This window comes from Helicoverpa zea, chromosome 9 (genome assembly GCF_022581195.2).
Source record: "Helicoverpa zea isolate HzStark_Cry1AcR chromosome 9, ilHelZeax1.1, whole genome shotgun sequence".
In the NCBI taxonomy this organism is placed as follows: Eukaryota; Metazoa; Arthropoda; class Insecta; order Lepidoptera; family Noctuidae; genus Helicoverpa; species Helicoverpa zea.
The window spans coordinates 6,076,610-6,091,688 of NC_061460.1; the positions used below are offsets into that span (position 1 = coordinate 6,076,610).

General features: G+C 34.9%; 1 protein-coding gene across 1 annotated transcript in view; it reads left to right on the forward strand.

The window, feature by feature from the left end:
* The window catches only part of LOC124633146, a 152,094-nt gene that overhangs the window by 424 nt on the left and 136,591 nt on the right, over positions 1-15,079 (forward strand). The gene's annotated exons all lie outside the window — the stretch shown is intronic.

Genomic DNA, 15,079 nt, shown 5'->3' on the forward strand with positions numbered 1-15,079 from the left:
AATGACAACAGCAAAAACTATAAGTTACGACATTATAAGAATGAATTTAATTAAATAATACTACATAAAAATAATGACTGATCCCCACAGTATACTGAGCAATTCTTAATGTCCATAAACGACAAATCTGAATGAAGAATTAAAATGGAAATGAATGAAAATTTCTGGCTCATCAACGATTTTCTTAGGGAGTGCTACAGACTCAAGTATTCATAAGTGTACGTAAAAAATGGTAATATCATTAGAGCAACATCGCTGCACCGCTCTGGGGATGTTATTTACAAACGACGAAATAATTTACGCTAATAATATGAAAATTTTTAAAGTCAATTTTCATGGAAAATATTTTCTGAGATTGCTTCTTTTTTAAACTTTTCTTTCGAGATAGGTGCTTTGGGCCAAAATCTGATAAGGCGGTGTACACATTTGCATCAAGAACACGTTGTGTGTCGTTGATGAGTAAATTACACGTATGCATACATACCGAGATGTTGGAGTACTTGGGCCTGATAAGATCATTTGAGATGTGTTGCTATTACCCGCTTATTACATCGTTAGATGTTATGATCACTTCTCATGTGTTCATCCCTTTAAATGCAATTAACCGTTTATTATATTAGGGTCTGTGTTATCTCGTACGGCTAAAATGGCGTGTGTGATAAAGTTGGAACTCGCTTTGAACAAAGTTGTCATATTTGAAATATACGATCTGCAAGAAAACAGTTTAGAATTTTCATAATAATATCACATTTAAGATATTGTCTAAATGTTAAGACAATTACGTTACGTTGCATCAAAGTGCTTGTTGTAAAATAACTTTGTTTATAAAGCATTTTCGTGTAAAAGGATATCTGTATTCAAGACCACATAACTTAGGTAGACTGTAGTGCATATTACTTGTAAAAGTGAACCAGAAAATTCCGCAAAGTGGATATGAAAAGAGATGTCGACGCGACGGTCTTTGATTTACACAGGGGTCGGGTTAAACCAATTAACTTCATAGAATGTTTTATTCATAATGTACTTAAATTTTACGTTTCTGATATAAACATACGATAGCTTTGTAATAGCCGGACGTGTGTATCGTTTAATTATATAATAACGGTAATGCTTATGATTGCTAGTTAAGATTTTCTTTATTCATACGTGTATATCTTGATCGTACGTGCGGAAGAACGCGACATTGATAATTGGGTCCATTAGTATGAGAATCAAATAGCTATTAACAAATTATGCTCAGTTCAAATTGTATTTGAAACGGTAATTAGACTGAAATAATTTATCGTGGGGGAGAACTTCTGAGCTTAGGGACCGTAACCGTCTATCGACTGAATTACGAGAATTTGCTTGTGTCAATAGCAATTCTCATTGCCTTAATGATACTTAAGTTTAATTTGTCGCATAGGGCCACATAGAATTTGAAGTTACATTGTTAATTGATTATTTAGTTGGTGATGATGATGATGATGATGATGTCCTCCTAGCCGATTATCGGCTACGGCGGCTGTTCTCATGTAAGGAGATTAGCCAACTGCGCAGGACATATTATAGTGCACAAGCATTTGCGCAGACACAGGTGCACTCCCTATTCCTTCACTCTCATAGCCCGATGGGACGGCAATCCGACACGACCGGAAAGAGATCAGGCGCAGGACCGACATTTACGTGCTCTCCGATGCACGGGTGAATCAATCACCAACTTCCAGGCTTCGGGCTGCTTTGTGAAAGTCTTCTAAAACCCACAAAGCGATTTCGGCCCGACTCGGGAATCGAACCCGAGACCTCGTGCTCAGCAGCCACACTTGCGACAGCTAGACCAACGAGGCAGATTTAGTTGGTAATATAGTAGTAAGTTTAATAAATAAGAGTTTGTGGAAAATGTGTCCTCAATCCAGCACAAATCCTTTATTTTTAGCACAGAACTTTTATTTGCTTATCGGATATAACACTGATCGTCTGAATGTCGTCACCGGAGCCTCATACTCGGAAGTTATTCTTGTAGTATCTGTAGCATTAAGGCTATCATAAATTAATCTTCTATTTTTTGCCTCACATGATGATTAGTAGACAACAACACATTGCACGGTTAATTACTCCTCGTATGAAACTCGATACAATAGATCGACAGCACAGATTCTACCAAGCACGTCACGTTTAAAATTCGAACACTCGTTCTAAACCGCAACACAATTCATAGATTAAATTCGTAGCTAAATAAAAAAATGGCGGAACATTGTATACGTGACATAGATGTTACGGTGAGAGAGAAAAAAAGCCGATAAAATCTAATAACGTCTATTGACACGGCGATTAGTATGCATCGTATCACGCGAAAGACGTGCTGTATCATCGTCGTATCATATTTCTACTTATATGCCGAACCGAGCCACTTATGTAACAATGTAAGTAAAAGATATCGTCTTAGTTCCGCTGTTTCGCTGTCCCTATTTTCTTTGGTGTTTGCGAGAATTAAGAGCGAGAGTAATTGGATTAGTGTACTAAAAATGGGGTCATACAAATGAATATAGGTTTCATAAATACACTTTTCAGTTTATTTCGTTAAAAGCTACCGACCGCATAACCGCAAAAATAAATCGAAATTATATACATTTCATATTTACAAAATGAAAAGCAGAGAGTAATCAAATTAAACTTGATAAAGTGTACACATAAAATTATTAATTTTTTTGCCTGAAATTGAAAAATGCAACCTACTCGATTGCAGACATTAATAAAACGGTTATTCATTGAATAAATGCTTCATTAATTTTGACTTAACTGTAAAGGCAAGTTTATGTGTCAATATTTTAAATGCTGTTTGCAATCGAGTTATAACCTGAAAAGTGGTGAAACTGCGCTTAATTTTAATACTATATAGTGATTTATATTTTAAATTGCAAAAATTGCCTGTCGTGTCCTAATTATAAGAACTCCGGTTTTGATATTTAAAATTAGTTTCGAACGGAATATTTCAACGGCCACATTGCAACAGACTAAATAAATGAAACCAGACACATAATTTGGTTCAACGGAGTTTTTAGTTTACAACGAAATTGCGGAATTTTAATGATATACGAGTTTTTTCAACACACAACACAATATCACGCTGTACATAAAGTACCGATTGTAGGAATATTAAGAGCCTTAGTAGTTCAATAAAAAGCATATAATAAAACTAAAATATTATATATTATATAGTAAGCCTGTCTAGGCAAAGACTGAAATATCTTTGTCATGACGACGTTCGAAGTTCTAGCGGTTTCCTTTACGAGATAGTTATAACCTAACTTAGGAATATTTCAATAAAGTTACAAAGTTTTAACCATTGAAAGCAGACTGACACTACTGGCGAGAATGAATATTACCTAGTATTAGCTAATTTGTAGTTATTAAGCAAAGTTTTAGAACAAAACCGTCTGCTTTCTGTGAGAAAAGTTTGTAAATTCTGTTAGACACCTGAAGGAATTGAAGATTTTTTGAAGTTTTAATAAAAAAGTTTAATTTAATATATCGTGGTCCCTTTCTGCTTTTCTTATAATCTAATTCTAATTCCACGGCAAAATCATAACAGAATTCTCAAAAATAATTTTAGAGTCAACAAAGTAAAGAAAGACTTCCTCAAAACATTAAAAAAACACACTGTATTATAAACAGCTACTTAACTTTTAACTGCGGAATATTTTCCCGTCAAGTCTAGCTGCTTTTATTTCTAGATTTCCAAGACACTTACTGTACACCAGTGGCAATATTTTTTGCAATAGTCGGCAATAAAACCCGTCGGCAGTCGTTAGTATAAAATATTATACTTCTTTTACGTAATGAGCCAGTTTGCTTGACACTTATTACTAGTAATAAGTACATATAAGATCAAAAGTGTTGTCGAATAAAAGGCATGTCGAGATAATTGCAGGATTTAAGTTTTTGATAGGTAATTAAAACTGTTGTAAAAACATTTTGTTTATGTAAGTCGATTCAGACAATATCGTAATTTAAATTTCACGTTATAAAATAGGAACGGTGTCGATTTTAATGCCTGAACTTAAATCCGATTATGAAACTGAAGATTGATGAAATGAAACTAGATCTTTGACCTATCGTTATGTCATTATACAGAAGTTAATATAACTTTAAGATAGATAGCGGAGCATGATGAATTGTATCTTTATTTATTTAATGTTAATGCCCCGAAAAGAAACCGTATAAAGGCGGAATTAATGCTACAGACATTTTCTTTAAATCCGTTGTTACTCAATATGGGTACATAGTTTCGAATTTAGTAGTGTGTTCTGCACTTAAATACAGCTTAGAATTATTTTATTCAAGTGTCACATATCATTATGTGCACTCACATGATATAAAAATTAAATAAAAAGATAAAGTTACATTTCTGTTCTGCGGTATACATAATTAATGTATGATAATGTCCGAGGGGTTAGGCTGAGTGCCCACTTATGGAAACCATTTCCTTTTACATTTTTATGATTAGATGGTTTCGCAGATAAGTTTTTGTAGATAAGGTACTTTATCACAAAAATATAACCATTCTAAATTCTACCGCGAAGTGTTAAAATGAGTGGAATAACATTGTAGAATATTTAAGCGATTTTAAACGAGTTTAGTCGGCGGAAAACTTCGAGCGTGGCTAGCTTTCTTTTATTTTTCTGTTGTCTTTTTTTTGTAAAAGAAAAGTGAAATTCACTATAAAATCGCGGAATAAATAATAGTAACTTAGATACTTTAGAATAAATGTAGAGAGTAAGAAGTTTATTTTTTAAATTAGGTCAAACAATTACAAGACAGAGTAATTTGTTAATTTTTTAATGGCTGCGTAGTGGTTCACTATTGGTAACTTCTTCGCTACAAAATACAATTAATTTTTCCCACCATATCTTAACTTGGGTTAATAGATGAGTCAACGAAAGCCCAAAATTATAAACAACACGGTGAAGCATACTCTACTTTTCTACATTAACCGAAAAACGATAATTAAATTCCTGAGAAGTGATAGACAATGGAAAAAAAACTTCAAAACATTTTAGAACAATACTTGGCAGCGACCTTAACATTGAAAGTAGTATGAGATGATCCGGTTTGATATCAAGCGAGTGCAGACGGGTTTAATAACTGGCTGACAGTTCGTAGAAGGAAGGGTGTAGACTGGCGATTAGTCGCAAATCGCATACAGTCATTGGGTACATTGTTCTTATGACTTTAATCATACTATCTAGATCAATCAGAAAGTTGGCTCGTGAAATTAGAGTTGTTGTTAAATAATTATTAAATTGGCGCACATGTAAACCATTAAAGTATCAAAGTTAGTTTTTAAAACTTAGGCTTTTATTTAAGCTAAGAGCCTAACTTTGAAAGGGTTCAACTTCCATATGACATTGGCTGAATATAGCATTAAAGTTACATTTTTAACCCCCGACGCAAAAACGACGGGGTGTTATAAGTTTGACGTGTCTGTGTGTGTGTGTGTGTGTGTGTGTGTGTGTGTGTGTATGTGTGTGTATGTGGCATCGTAGCTCCCAAACGGACGATCCGATCGTAATGCGGTTTTTTTTGTTTGAAAGAAATGTCATTCGGGAGTGTTCTTAGCTATGTTTGGTGGAAATCGGTTCAGGTCTTCAAGGTCATCAGCTCGTTTGTTAGGTGTGATAGGAATGTTACACGCTCAGTTTACTTGCAAGCATATGTGGGATCTAAAATTTGAAACACTAATGTCTTCTGGAACCACTGAGCTGGTCTGCTGTTAGGACACGAAGATAGGAGACGTAACCCTGAACTGCCTTTTAGTAAACCCATCGAGTTGTTTAATTTTTCTTAACTAGTTCATTTCATGTTTCTAATTGACGAGAACCTAATGCTGGAAATGGGATGTGGCGGATGAAACCCTAGAATGGTATATAACCCTGGATCACCAAAAGTTAATCTTTATTGTTTCTTACTCTGTGCAATTCTCCCAGAGCCAGTTTGTCATGAGGATTATTAAACAGCTTCCTTTGGCTGAGATCGCATATAGCGAACCCATCATAAAAAGAAGGAAAAATTAAGGAGCTCCTTTAAAAAACCATGAAATAAAATTAAATTATAAATTTAAAAAACCCCGACCCAAAAAAGTACGCAATTATTATGACAAAATGTTATAAACGATAAACCCTATAAAAAACAAAAAATAACTTTAAACACTACGTAAGTACCAACTAAAGCATGTCAGACTAAACAAAATTTTGACGTGTCGGGGGACCGCTTTTTACCTTCAAAAATACTTACATAAATCAAATGAAAACTACCTAATTACAACATTTGTATAAAAAAAACATGTATCTAAACAAAATTATATAAAAAGTTATAAGAAGGAATGTAGTAGGTAGTATATAATTACTTCTAACGTTAGGCTAATAAATTAGAGCGGTCCCCCGACACGACAAAATTTTGTTTAGTCTGACATGCTTTAGTTGGTACTTACGTAGTGTTTAAAGTTATTTTTTGTTTTTTATAGGGTTTATCGTTTATAACATTTTGTCATAATAATTGCGTACTTTTTTGGGTCGGGGTTTTTTAAATTTATAATTTAATTTTTGTTTGAACGTATGTAAATGTTTGCGTAAATGGATTACTAAAACGAAGTTCTTTATCTTGTTATTATATGAGTTAGAAGTATATTTTCTGTATTTATCTTAAAATCACATCCTTAAACATGTCTTGTTATTTTATAATACATCAATCTTTCGTCTGCTCTTCTGACATGTGAGTCATAGCAAGTTTTTGTTACTTATATCCGTTTTTGTACTGCGGTTGTACTAAATAAAACACTATGTATTAGATGCAATTTATTTCGCTCGTGAGTCCACATCGAATCGATGGAAATTTGATTCAGAACGTGCGTTCTATGTGAAGAAGCGGTTCGTTTAATTTATAATAGCTACAACCCAGCAGGCTTTTATTGAGAATTGTTCAACATGATGCGAAAATAGCACAATTATATTATTTGGTAGCTGTAACAGATAACAGGCAATACTCGGAAATATGTTACATGATGAGTAGTTACAAAATACTTAACGCATCATTAAAATTTGAACAGAGCGTAATTCGTACTCCCGACATCGTAATAAATCAGTGCAAATGCCAAAACTCCAATGAAAATTTACGAAAGCATACCTGCTATGCAGCTACTGGGAAATACTGCGACAATGAAAACGATTGTCAAGGGAAAATGGGGAAAATGAATGAAAATCCAGCGTTCAATACTGGGCAGATATCAAAACACACTTCAGGTCAGTGTAATTTGGCAGACAAGCTTTTTTGGAAAGTCGTTTTGCCCGGCGTTCCCGCAAATGCGGCGTGACTTGGCTGGCGAAAGAGATGAGATTAATGACAGGGGTGGAACGACTTACGCCGACCTACGCTCACACCATTGTCCCACATGAGCTTTGTATCACAATCCTGGCTTCAAACTTTAGAATTACCCTTTAGATTAAAATGTATTTATGAGTAACGCGTAGGTATAGCTGTCGTTTTTATGAATGAAAATATAAATAAGACAAAAACAAAGTTTCTATGAACAAACTTTTGCACAATTGGTCTCAAAGTTGCTGTTACCCTTTATAACGCCTTTCAACAAAAACTTTATCAAAAATGTTTCATTGCGGTGGTAGGTTCAGGCTTTTTCAGTAATAGAACGGCGCAACCGAGTATAAAAAGGGCACAGGTAAGTAAGTTTTAGAATTCCATTTTGTACATCGTACAAAAGTAACATATTAAGAGCCGTTCTATACATTATAGGTACTATTCTTGTATAAGTGTAAAGTGACGAATAATTCAGAACTAACGATGTAGGTGCGTACACATGACTAGGCACAGATAGTGTAGAATACGTTTTCAAGCGTATCTAAGATGGCATCGATTGATTCAAACCTTTTTCTATAAAAAAGACCGTCCAAATAAATAAAAGCTGTCCCAACTCTTAAAAGGTTAGATTTAATAGCCACGGTTTGGGCAACGGGTACATCACCAACTTATCGCGATGATCAATCAACGTAGTCTGTCACTGTCACTTCTTTAATTCACTCTGGTTTATACCGTTACATTCTAAAAACAGTAATCTCGGAAGGCTACGCCTGCCGTCCAACCGCGCCGGGCACGATAAAAACTTTCCTGGCAACTTTTCTTTAACCAGTTTTCTTTGAATAAAAGTACCTAATCGAACGTTACGTGTCGGTGTGATTGGAGGAACTTTATCGTATCTCGAACTGACTCCCGGTGGCTCCGATTGTTCCGATGGACTCTGACTCGCATACATTACATCTGACCTTTCGACAGTAAATCGTCCAAACCCTTCACTCGCACTCAACAAATCTATTCATAAAAAGACCATAGAGTATCACGGCTAACTTAATTAAACTTTTTCGTAATTGAGTTTCGTGAACTATGAGATAAATAGTCGACCTTAGAGGTCCTATTTTTGTGAGTGTATTGTTGAGAAAGCTTCAGGTCTCATCTCATCATATAATTAAGTAGATTAATGGAAGTGTTTTAGTAATTCATTGGCGCTTCAGTGTAACATGAATAGCTTTGTTTAATAATGAGGTAGGACGTGGCGGGGCAAGTCTAGCGCTCTTTGGGGAGATTGGAGCATTTCTATTTCGGCATCATCTCCGTTCATTATTACTAAAGATTCTGAGTAACGAGGATTATTATTAGATGACAAAACTCTCTCATTGTGTGTAAAGTGACATGAGAGTTCTTGAAAGTAATTGCTAGTATATTTGTGTTCACAATATGAACAGATCATGACCTGTAGAATATCTGTAATGTCTAGAACATTCAGTGCAGCTAAGCCGATTAATATGCTTACTAGTTTGTGTCATTAGAGCATATTATATGCCTATTAGAGATGCATCTTATTATGGTACTAGCTTTCGCCTGTGATTTCACCTGCGTCCCTTAGACACTATTCGGAGTACTTCTATCTAACGCTGATATATTTTTTCTAAGATTAGCGCGGCAAAGAAACTTACATACAAAAATCTCTCCAGATTAATAATAATATAGTATGGGAACTAGCAATTTCACCCAAACACAAACACACACAACACAAGCACAAATTAAATGGCTACAATGAAAAAAATCAAAAGACTCGTAGAAAAATAAATGAAGAATAAGTTTATGTACCGTATTTTTTCCGAGGCTTATTTGTAATGCTAGTTTAAAGGCCACTTAACTAGACTTAAGTATGGCATAAACTGAAGCTTAGGAAAATTTATGTCCTGAAAGAGTGTGAAATGGCTTATTCAAATGCAAATGCAGAATCCTGTCCGGTCAAAGCGATTTCGCTTAGTATATTTTCTACTTTCTTTTCGTTTAGTTTTTCTCAGTTTACAGAGTGGGCGACATCGTCGTTTCCACTTTTCCATATGCAAAATATTTGTGGAAATAAGCTTTGTGGGTGAAGGGTAAATTTATTATGCCTCGCTGGACTTGAGTGTTGTTAAAGTGCAGGATAAGGTTTAAAATAAAATCTACTCTTATTTTTTTTATGAGTTTCCTTTAGTTATCTTATAGAATCATGACTTAATAAATTAGCCTTTATGAATGGGTACTTAAAAGCGTGAAACGATGGGTAAGTAGATAATTTAATGACTGTCTATTATTGTACAATAATCGAATAATAGAGACACAGATGATGCTAGCCTAGGACTTAGAAGGTTATTTTAACTTTTACTTATTAGAAGTGATCACGTTTATTTATATACCTCTAGTAACGCTTTACACCTCAAGCATGGAATTTGACGGATACGATTAAAAAGGAAAAACTCGTTAGTTTGAAAACAGAACTGCTCCCAGCTTCCGGTGTAACCTGTCAGTTGACAGCCGCCATTAGAAATTCACCGGAAACATACCAGTTCAGAAACACTCTCGCTTTTTTAAATATCGAACCTACATAGATAGCAATGACCCCGGTCCGTGATTCCGCACCGATTTACGATTTACGTCGCTTTACGTTTTAGGCGGATCGATAAAAAGTTGTCGTGTCTATGCTATTACGATTGTTGCAGCGATAACGCAATAGTTACGAAGGACCACGGGATCGAGTCACGATCGAGTATCGATTGATCACTTTTGGTTTGAATTTTGCGCCATTCGTACTTATTTTAAATTGCTGTTTGGTGTTGTTTTGGTAATTTCGTTTTGCAAGCTTTGATCTTTTTGGAGGTTTTCCTTTTTTCGGCCTTGATGGTTTACGGAGATAATAATTTCATCTTTGCTTACAACGCAATGTTAGGCGTGTCTGCTGTCTTGCTTGTGTAACTGAAATTCTAATTGCGGAGACTCATAAGCTACACAGCTGCGTTTCGTAATAGATGTCACCACTTCACTCAGGAAACATTTAACTACAACAATAACACATTACATGCTGGCCAGGTTTCTCTGAAACTAGAACTATTAAAAATAATAAACAAGCTAACATAATGACGTAGGAGGTAGAAAAATCTTGTCATTGCGATTTCACTGAAACCTGTTAGGAAAGGCAATTTGAAACTTTGTACACCATTGGTGACATTTAATTTGTCGAGCTTAGTGTTCCAAATTCAATTGAAAATTCTATGTCAACAAGAAATGGAATGCACGTCGAACACAGGTCACGAAAGTGACGCAGTGTGAACTCGGCTTTAGACTTGCTGGATAAGGTGAGCGGGAACATAAGCGCAAGCAATTAAAACTATTGCTAAATGTTTCTCGATCTAACACAGAAGTGTGCACTTTGTTACTCAGGAACTTAGCTCCTTTTACAACGAAATGAATAACTGCAACTTCAGCGTGTAGGTAGAGGTTTATTGAAAAGTTGATCAATGTACGATTTCAAACTTTCATATTACTTTGGATGACACACGACTCATAAAGGTCTCGGTTTAATTTCTATTATTAAATTCGTAATTAACATAAATGTGCAATTATGCTGATGGCCAGTTGTATAGGAAATCGGATATATCCACGCAAAAATCAGCCTTTTACCACAATGGACAATAAACTGATATATTTATGATTCGCAGTTTCCCCGCACGGCACACTTACTTATCTACTTAATGAAGCGTTACTAGACACAATGTACGTCACGTATTCCTGTTTCTAGAAGTGATGCAGCGAACCAAGAGCTATTCAAGTACAAAGCCCATCAATATGAATGGGTATCAACGCTCCTTTATTTATATCTTGAAACCTATTAGATTCTCTTCACGCGAATCGGATGACCGGCGTGCGAGATGCCATGACAGGTATTCTGAAGACACAGGAGGAAGGACCGTTAGTGGACGTGCTGGCATCTGCCGAGTGGTACCGTTACCCGATCGATGGGCGCCTTCATCAACCTTCGCAAACAAATGCCAACTGATTTTTGATCTCCCATTAGCCTTATAACCTCCAACCAGTTTCCGAAATTAATCTCCGATCATCCGAGCTGTGAACTCGTGCCGAAAACAATTTTTATGACCAATTTATTTTTTTCCGCAAAATTCGAGACTATTAGCGAGGGAGTTATTGCTCACTAGATTTTTGTTCGCGAATTGATAACTGTCGATGATTTAAAAATAGATACCTTATTGGATTCGGTTTTTTTCTACGCATTTTGATGAGGTGGGCTGGGTACTTTCTTGTAGACTTCATTGAACTTCTACGAGGTTAGGAATTGTATATGACTGAAACTTTTCAAAACCTCATTAAAACTAGTTATTGAGAGGCTGTGCAGGTCGGTGGATAGAATGATTGGGAAAGTTGTGATACTATGGGTAGGCAAATCAGAATATTTCTTCTTGAACTTTAATATTTTCTCCTTTTACGCCTACAAAACAGCCATGTTCTAAGAAGAACGGAGGTTAATTTCATAAGCAGATAACAGTTTCGATTATCATTAATATTTAATTCAAAACAATGTCTATTAAGCAACGCCCACACTTCAAACATAAGGAAACTTCACTAATTTACTCGTTTAAGTTTACGGAGCTTAATAATGCCATTTATTAGGCCAAACTCCCAAGTTTTTGAGGCTCCCCCGGCTTTCGAATAGGATCTCAATTTAATTTCCTTTCTGACCATGCCTAATAGATTTCTCCGACTTCGGTACAAATAATAACTTGTTGCTTTTTCTCTGAATGGTTTTTCTTGACGTTATTTAGTGTTCAGTGAATGATGAGATTTCTCGACAAGAGTATAACAGCTGGTTTCAATCGTATCTATTAGGTGCGCCGATGACGGATACCATTACCAACTGACCGTGAAAATCTGACGTTTTCTCTGCGCACGAGTACTTTACATTGTAGGCCAGTCAATAAGAGATTGTCAAACAGTGGGTAGGTAACGTAACTCTTAATGAGAAACTAAAAATTAATCTGAACCAAACTTAAAACTTAGACAAGTTTAAAACGATTATCTTATCATTACCTACTAATGGCTGGGTGTTTGTAGATTTGTAAGGCTTAGTCGGTAACTACACTCACTTAAACAAATTAAAGTTAGAGAGAATACCTGTCAGTCTATTATTCACTAACTTTTCTTTATGCTAACAATTTCCTTTTATGCAATTTAAAAACAAAGTACAATAAATGTTTACTTTTCAATCTTACCCGCTGTTTTCCTAGCCACACAGCGTATCTACGACAACCATCTAAAGAGGTGATACTTTCTTCATTGGCACGACCGGTCCGTGACGAAACATATCGGAAATATGCACTTGCAATCTACCTCTACAGTAAAGAATTATGACTTTATGATTGCAGATTGCGTAGCGCAGTTGCAAATGCTTAGCGAATTAGACTTCTGGGCCATACTTCGTATAATTTGACAGGCACGAATTAATGAATACTATTTGTTTATTAAGACATGTTTAGAACGGTATAGTCAGTGGCTTTGCATAATTTATTGCGAGAATATAGAATGGATCGATCAATTTTAACATAATGTTCAGATATTACACACAGTTTATTGTTTAATTTTTGCTTTGCTTTAATGTTGACGAAGAATGTTTTTATTCTTGTTTTTCTCGAAATTTTTACGAAGAAAACAATTTGTAAGTTTAGTTCTTTCATTTCAGCGAACACTTTTGACACAGTAATGACAAAACTGTTTTCAACATAGAACTTGAGATTTGGCATCGTTAGACTTTTAGTTTCAGTTTGGTTTTGATTGCCAAATCCTATTTATGGGGCGTCCGTACTACCTGCTACTATGTAGTTATGATGTTGAAAGTTTTATTGTTTATGTACTTTGTTATGTAGAACACACCATGGTATTCAAATTTTTTATTATTTATGTAAAACTTTTCTTGACCAACGTTTCACCTATGCCATATTTGTGTTTACACAATATTATCGGAGGTGCTAGATACAAATTAAGTTTTATTGGACTCAATAAATCACCTTCACATTTTCGTTCCAATTAAGTATCTCATATTGATTTATTCAGTGAAAATTAATATGCAAAAATTTAAAACACGTCCCAAATTATATTTAATTATGTTTCCAAAGGCATTATATTTTTCCATCAAAGTAAATGAGAGGTTAATTATGGGTGTTCATCTTCGCCCCTCCAAATTAGAGATAAAATATTAATTTTGAAGGTTTATGTGAATATTAAGTTGATTAGTTTCCCCCATTCCGATTTAATACAACATAAAAATATGCGATAGGAACCGAGGGGGACTATTAATGTTGATTTACGATCGTTTTATTCAACATAACGAGATCGATATAAGGCTAATATAAATTAGGTGTTGTCTCAGCTTCTAATTTTTAATCACGTAATAAAATATGCATCTGGCGAAAGAAGAGGAAATGAGATGGCTTTGTCTATGCTAATCTTGATAATTAACGCTATTATGATTCAGGTTGTCGATGAATTTGCATTTAGTAAATCTTCTCTCACGTGTTGCTAGAGTTCTTCTAGATCATTCTACCCTGAATAATATTTGCGTAAGCTTTCTTAAAAATACATTCTTTTGACGAAGGATATCCATTGATAGGTGCGTTTGATGTGAGATACCTGTCTAAGCCTGTTTGTTCAAGTTAGGGATTTCTGCTGACAATAGAATAAGAAAACCCACATGATGTGATATGTGAGCGAAACGCTTTGTGCTTATTTTTCTCAGTAAACGTTTGTTATATTTATTATTAGATCTGATCTCCCTGTGGTTAATCTGGGGAAACGAATGAGATTTCTTTTACCTGTTTGTAGGTCCTTAAAAGAAAATTAATTTTGTTGAAAGAAATACTTAGTTCTACTTTCATCTAAATATTCATAGTTTTTATTTGTTTTCGTATTAGCTTTCTAAATTACTTTTGTCTAACAGTTTGGGCCGATGGAAGACATTAGCAAAAAAGTGAACAACGCTCGTCTCTTAATCAATAGTCGATTAAAAAACAAGTTCGCGTTGGAAGCTCAGTAAGATTAGAAACGAACAATCAATAGTGAGGCAATAGCAAATTCCGCGACTCTAGCTCTGTATAAAAGCGGATGTTTTTATAACTAGGTCGCATTTTTGGTATACGTGAATGCAAAACAAAGGATTAAACAAAATGATGAATACTTATTGTACCTACTCAGACGTTTGTAGTCCCTCATTAACAAATATTTTCGTGAGTAATTACGTAACTTAAGATAAATTCAATTTGATAAACTGCTCACGAAGAACATGAGGTCATGTAATCATCATAATTAGAGTTGTTAGCTTGACCGGCCTTGACGCTCACTATGAGGAATCTGGCAACATACCCACTCTATAATTTAGATACCGACAGATTTTAATTATTTATACCAATTACCAGAGTAAATAAATCGAAGAATATTAAATTCATGATCTACCGAGCATTACTTTGATTGGAATTAATTTTATTTGATCGAAGCCGGAGGCAGCTCGAGTGGGCGAAATTGAAAAGTTAATATCTTTACAAGATAGTGTCATTTATCATTGCAGCCTATTTTCTACGAGTCGGAAATATCGACAAATAAGTCAAACGTATCAAAGGAAAAAGAGCAGTTGCTCCAGGACAGATAAGTACCTAACAAAATTATTTAAAAGTTGGGGGAA